The sequence below is a fragment of the Alosa sapidissima genome, chromosome 10 (assembly GCF_018492685.1).
Source record: "Alosa sapidissima isolate fAloSap1 chromosome 10, fAloSap1.pri, whole genome shotgun sequence".
NCBI classification, from domain to species: domain Eukaryota; kingdom Metazoa; phylum Chordata; class Actinopteri; order Clupeiformes; family Clupeidae; genus Alosa; species Alosa sapidissima.
In genome coordinates, this window is record NC_055966.1 from 15,950,710 (window position 1) to 15,957,745 (window position 7,036).

General features: G+C 46.3%; 1 protein-coding gene across 4 annotated transcripts in view; it reads right to left on the reverse strand.

The window, feature by feature from the left end:
* Positions 1–6,755, reverse strand: part of phactr4b (phosphatase and actin regulator 4b) — a 48,207-nt gene extending 41,452 nt beyond the window's left edge. The window contains exon 1 of one of the 4 annotated variants that reach the window (XM_042107699.1): positions 6,647–6,755. The gene's annotated coding sequence lies outside the window, so the exon portion shown is untranslated. Of the gene's footprint in view, positions 1–3,337; positions 3,534–5,712; positions 6,131–6,646 lie in introns of those variants that run through there. The other 3 variants (XM_042107702.1, XM_042107701.1, XM_042107700.1) reach the window with 3 other exon arrangements.
* Between the last annotated feature and the right edge of the window lie 281 nt (positions 6,756–7,036).

Here is a 7,036-nt window from a genome sequence, read left to right on the forward strand (position 1 = left end):
TGTGGCTTTGAGGCCGATCTGTTTGGGGTGCAATGGAGTGAGGATGACCGCAGGGTCAGCAGAAAGCAAGCTGACCAGCATGACGGACGGACAGGCTATCTGTTCTCCCTCCAGCAGCACAGAGAGAGCACGTTCCTGACCATAGCGTGTCAGCAGAAGCAGGAAAAGCCTCCGGAAGTCTTAACCATGACCAGCTTTAACCTTAACAATCAGCAGGAGAATGGGCAGAGAAGTGGACTCTGGACAGAGAAGACTGACATGTGCAGCCGCTCAGAAAGCTGAGAGGCAGGACATTCATAATGCCGCTTAGCATTACAGCTAATCACACAAACATTTAAACATCACTGGTGGGATCTTGGTAAACTTAAGTCTTGAACTTCACTGGTTGGATGTTGGTCAATCTTAGATCAAAAGCACCAGGCATGAATTATTAGAATGCTCATGTCCACACTTGTCAAAACACCTTTGCAGGGCTGGACAATGACACTTGCGAATAACTGAGAATCACGTTTGCACAAAACAAATGTAAACTCTAAATACATTCAAAAGCAATAATTAAAAAATCCATAAAACATCACACTAAAAAGCTGTTACAGCAGGTCACACCTATCAGTTTCTGACTGCAAACTCTGCACCCGTGTGAGTTAGCAGTTTATTTCCATCAGTGAAAGCTACAAATTGCCATGTCACCCGGCTCTACAACCTGCCACCTCACAAACTTTCACAATGCCTCCTTTCGCTGAGGATTACTGAGCGTTCAGTGCCTACTAGAGTTCTTGCTGTGCTTTAGGCGTCACAGAGTTCAGAGGGATTCTGATTTAGTCGTCGATGATGATTTCAGAGCATTGAGCCCTTTCTACTGAACTCTGGCCTCTTCACTGTGGTAGTTGCCTTTCCACGGCAGGCCATCAGTGATGTGAGCGATCCATGCTGCGATCAATCAATCAGCCATGATGTCACAGGCTCCCTCTTCCATCAGAGAGTGGCAACACACAGCAGAAAACAAAACAAGGCTAAATAAACCCTGACTAAGTCCCTTTCACATGCATGGCAAACAAGAACATGATCACACGTTCATTCTGCTTCCGATCAGAGAGAGCTGAGATTTGTTCTTGTGAAGTGTGTGTGCGTGTGTGATTGTTTGATTTTGTGGGGAAGGAAGCTCACAGTAGGAACAGGAACAGTAGTGAGAGGAACCAAATGAACCATTAGGCCACCGCAGACCAACCAGGGGGGTTTCAGGTTCATAAAGGAGTGAGAAGAGCTTCACACTGATGCTCCAGAGCTCACACACACTAGGTGTGGAGGTGGGAGATGGTGAGCATACATAAATAAATAAATAAATAAATAAATAAATAAATAAATAAATAAATAAATAAATAAATACACAAGCACACACACAGAAATATGACAAGCAGCAGATGTCAGGGTATGTTCCAGATGACATGATTCTTCACACTTCAAAGCCTGTCAGCACAGTGACTCGCTCACACACACACACACACACACACACGCACAGTAAGGGTTCAACAATGAATCCTAACAGACACACAGTTAGCAGTGTTCAAATGTGTCTACACATACAAACGTTTGTGTGTATCTGTGTGTGTGTGATACATTTACACAAATTTATGGATGCCCAAGTTCCTCACTTGTGTCTTACACTGTTTGCTAATGCAGAAAGAAAATAACAGGAGCTCAGTTTCCATATGCAGAGTAGGGTTTCTGAACAGTCCTACAGTTCTATACCTTACAGAGAGTGCTTATATATTAACCCACACTGAACCACAACCCAACACACACACACACACACACACACACACAGTGTTGTGCATCAATTACACTCAGTTCACTGTTGACAGGCTGGACACACATATACACACACAGCCTACCAGTCTCGCTTGGGATGGCAGGCGTGAAAAGGGGATGTAAATGGCCTAGTTCCTGTCACAGCGCTTAACTCTTCAAACACCACTGGGCACATCTCTAGCTGAGCGCCTGCAAGAGCACGCACACACACACACACACACACACACACACACACACATGATTAATACCATCCGAGCTGCTCCATGCATGTTGAATCAGTCCACTGCTCCACTGCACACAGTGCACAGCTGAGAGCCGATGTCATCGGCCGGCTTGTTAACTAAAGGCCTGTCACATCTGGAGAAGGGTGAGAGCAGGACATGTTCTAGCCATCCTGACAGTAAGTCTATCAGCAAACCTCCAAGAAAGACTCTGTGGCCAGCAATCTGCAAGGGCTCTTTGTGAGTACTGGTACATTCTAATGGGCAAAAAAAAAAGACATCCTGCTCCAAAGAGATCCGGAAGGATCAAGCTGGAGTTTACTTCAATGGGGTGGTTAAAGAGGCTTTGGTCATTTTCTTCTCCTCTGGGCAATTTAATGTCCCGCAAAGCTGTTCTTGTTTCATTTTTGGACATTACTGAGCACTACGCATACACCTTGGTGGAGCAGAGAACACTTGTCCGCAGTGAAAAACCTGGTAAAATACCTCAGACAAACCAGACATCCTGGACGGCTGTGTGACGGCACACTGCATAGCAGTATGTTCTCTCAGCCACACAAATGCCGAACAAATGCTACAATTTGCAAAACTAATCAGACAACATACAGACACTGTAAATCAGACGACTGCTGCAAAACACAAAACGCCAACACAACCACACACAATGGCGTGGTCTGAAGAAACAAGTTCATACGTGTTCACACAAAATCCCAAGAACAGCTCTAAAGAGTCCTATGGACAGCACTGCATCAACTGCTCCAAATTCCGCATTCTACTTTTGAAATCTGAAGAAAAAGAACACTTCAAAGTTAAGCTTAAGACTGTCTGCAAAGAGGTGAAACTTCCTAAATAAAGAAGACCTAGTTAAACTATATATATATATATATATATATATATATATATTTTTTTTTTTTTTTTTTTTTTTTTTTTTTGAATGTGCATAGCACATTAAGGGAGATCATGATGCACTGGAAGCTCATTTAATTACACGAGGCGGAAATGGGAGCATCTGGCCGAGTTGCGCGATCTTTAAATAGCTCCCTGCCTCCCAACACTGTGCCTCTCGCTCCCTCTCCCTGTGACCTGCAGCCAGCTGCTCCGGCTGACAACGGCGAGAAAAATCGTTATCCGCGAATGCCTCGCGCCAACGCAGCGTCCGCTTTTCACAACATCCTCCCCGCTGCCAGATGCCAAAGGGGACACCACACACACACACACACACAAACAGACACAGACACCAAAAAAAGTGCCACTGGGTACCACTGGTCCTCCTGATCAACTTACTGCCTAAGCTCAACCATACTTACAGAACAAGCTCTCACATGGGCTGGGAGAGGTTTACTTGGCACGCCACCATGTCAGGCCTGATTGTGTGCCGGACAAACGCAGAGCTCCTGACAACTTCCTGAAGACCGTCCTGAAGGCTGAGGACCTCGGTACCTTCCCGAAGACCTGCTCACTGGCGGTGGCCGCGCCGCCACATTCTCGGGTCCTGTTATGCGACCAAATGACTGTGGGCACTGACTTGCGCTCTCTCTTTCGCTCGCTCGTTCCCAATTCGGGACGGGGAGCCACACGTCATCACCGCTCCTGCCCCAGAAAAAGCTCAGCTGCTCACCGCAGGGACCGCTGGCCCACTTAACTCAGGAGCCCAAACTGCTCCTCCTCTCCGCCTTGCCACCCAGCCTCCAGTCCACACGGCCAAAAACTTCCCTCAACCTCCACACCTGTAGACACCCCTCCCCATCACCATCACTTCATCTGAGGTCCCCCATCACCAACACGCTATGGATACCATCAGGCCCCTTTAAAAGGCTCCTTATGGGAGTAGAAATATCTCTTCAACTTTCTTTCAGCATCGACATAAAATACAGACAGACAGTCTTTGTTACACAAAAATCTGTGAGATGCGTTACTTCTAACGGATGAGAAAGCAAGCCGTGTTCTTGTGCACGACCCAAAACAGCCCTGACATTTGCTGGGCTGAAATATCATTGCAGCATCTTCCCCTCAAGTGGAGGCTCCACATTAGGACGGGAGAAAGGCAGCCACTGGCACTAATAGCCCTGTAAACCAGCCCCGTTCTTCCCTCCTCGGCCATTTATCAGCCAGTGTAAAGAAAGTTCAATGGGCATCATGTTCAAATGTTAATGTGCCCCCACTTAAGATGAGTCAGATGGCACTCTCTCTCCGCATCCTGTCGAGGGCATGGAGGAGCGGGAAAATTGCTCACTGACAGACAGATTGCTTCAGAGAAGTGGAGGGGGGGAGAGAGAGAGAGTGAGTGAGTGAGAGAAAAAACAACAAATGCAGCAAGGAAAGAAAGCAATTTGAAGTAGGAGTTGGGGAAAAAAGAAAGTAATTGACAAAAAAAAAAGGACACACAGCAGATAGCAGGAAAAACAGAGCAATCAGTTGAGATGGGAAAGATCGGAGTGAATCAGGCCGTCAACCGGAGACGCCAGAGAGCAGTCAGATGCTCCAAATGATCCATTGCAGAGTTCACAGACAGGAAGGGAGAATCAGCAGCCGGTAAACTGTGGGAATGAGAGAGAGGGGGAAATCACAGTGGGGAGAGAGAAGAGAGGAGAGAAGAGAAGAGAGAAGAGAGAAGGTGAACAGTGGGAATGAGAGAGACGCGGAAATCAGATAGATAGATAGATAGATAGATACTTTATTGATCCCCAGGGGAAATTTAAGAAATCACTGGGGACTGGGGGGAGGTGAATAGGGAAGAGAGAAGGAGAACTGTGGAAAAAGTAAGGTGTGGCATAACAAACATTGTAATCAGCGTACACACACATACACAGAGTGGAGGGGGTGCAGAAAGGAACATCTTCAAAGCCTCTGTAGCACATAACATCAGTGACAAGCCCATGGCAGCTATGCCCATCAGCAACCCACACACATACAAACACCCCCCCCCCCCCCTCACATCCGTGCATGAGCACACACACACACACCTTCAAAGGGAAGGAGAAACACTCGCGTCACGCTCCCAGCAGCAGAAATGACTGGAGGAAAATGAGGCCATGCAGCACCCCCCCCCCCCCCCCCTCCAATCTCACACACACACACACACACACTTCTCTCTCATCTCCAGAGGACGCTCAGCTCAGATGCTTACAGTCCAACCACACCAGCGCAACACTCTCACAAAGACCCCACAGCTGGAAGCCATAAGGGAGGCACATCACTCCAACATGCCTATCCAGCCGGGATGGGAAAATGAGGCAAATCAATAAGAAAAACAACACAACAGCAATGTGCGTTCAGTCTGCCCTTCAACTGATCTCAAATATTCCTCAGCAATAAGTGAAAACAGAAGAGAGAAATAACTGCAGTATGAATGCACCTCTTTTTCTCCCAAATAATGAGCACTGAAGGCAATGCCGATATATAGTAACGCTAGGCTAGTCTACACAGACAAGCCCCTCCTGATGCCACCCATAAATATGTAGGTAGGTAATCAGCTTCGGAGTGACTGATGGCAATCAGCGACAGGCGTGAAGAAGAATGTCGATGCTCTTGAGGAATGATTGATGCTGTACGGTCCCATGTATCATCTCAATAGAGACTCGCCACCTCAGTTGAAGAGCTAGTCAATGGACCATGTCTAATCAAATGATAAATCAGAGACAAAAGACAGGTAACATACATTCCACTTCCAACGGCAACTTACCACTCACTCACAACACGAGCGCCTGCGGCTAAACCAATTTTACTCCCAACACAGGAACGTACGTTTCTCCCGCGATCATCGTAGGTCCACAGTTAATTGGATAAAATGAGGCTACTATAGTCCAGTGCAACGAATGGCGAAGCAAGCAACTCTGTGCGAACCGTAAAAACAAACGCATGGTACTGCGCTCTGACCTCGACGGCGCGCCTACGGAGCATCCAAGAGACGAGATGCACGGAATTTGAAATTCAGAGATGAAGGTGAACACCAGTGTCGTTGCAACAGCAGCGGCGTCAGCCAGCCAGGAGTTGCTTGCCTAAAAACAACCATCATTTCAACCCCGACAACGCCTGCATCATCTTCACTCCAGCGCAGCCAACAAGCAATAAATCGCTAACGGGAGTAACGTTGACTAGACTGTATTGATAGAGTCACTCAGTTCAGACCTTAAAACTACATTGTTGATGTCCATTAATTAACTTGATTTGGAGATGCATAATGCCATTTGATCGTTCAAATAAGAGAGCTCGACATCAGATTTTTTTCCCCCCTCATCAAAAAGAGATTGTGTTTTTGTCTTCATTTAAAAGGCTGTGACTGCCATCAGAATGGGACGATCATATGCATTCTTTTCAAAGAAGCTGAATTACAGACAATAGATAACTTTGTTAGAGTTTAAATGGTCTACCAATGTAACAAATATATTGGTCTAAATCGCACAAAAGCATTACTAAAGATTCCTTATTTTTGTAAAGCTTTCGAGCGGTTTGCATTTTGTGGTTAGGTTAGGCTACTTTTTATCCGTTGTGCAGTCAAGAACGGTTGCTTTGTTTAACTTTCATTGCATGAGACAGTACCGTCGTTGATGCTTTTTACTGCAGGCTCTCGCATGACTAAATTGGTACATCAGTGGCTAATAAGTAACATTACTTACCTTCCCCGCTTACGTCTTACGAATTGCCCACCTCTTCCTCTGACTCCGGTTTCAGTCGATTGCAATTGTAACAGAGCCACTTCCTCGCCTCTCATTTTTCCAACCCCCATTGAAACTTTTTCCCTATGTACCGGAAATCATGTGGCCGGCATTTTGGTATCTGTAGTCCTATAACAATTGAGTGAACCTGCACAGTGTAAACGTTTTGCTTGACAACACAATTTAACACACTCCATTACCCAGAAGGCCAAGTTAAGGAAGCCAGCCAAATTCACACCAAGCATCCCGGGGTACCCATCCCCTCTAAACATGTAGCGGCATCAGTCAGGATTTTCTGGACTGTTATTCAGTGTTTCAAAAATCATCACCTGTATTCAATGCGATAGTAGA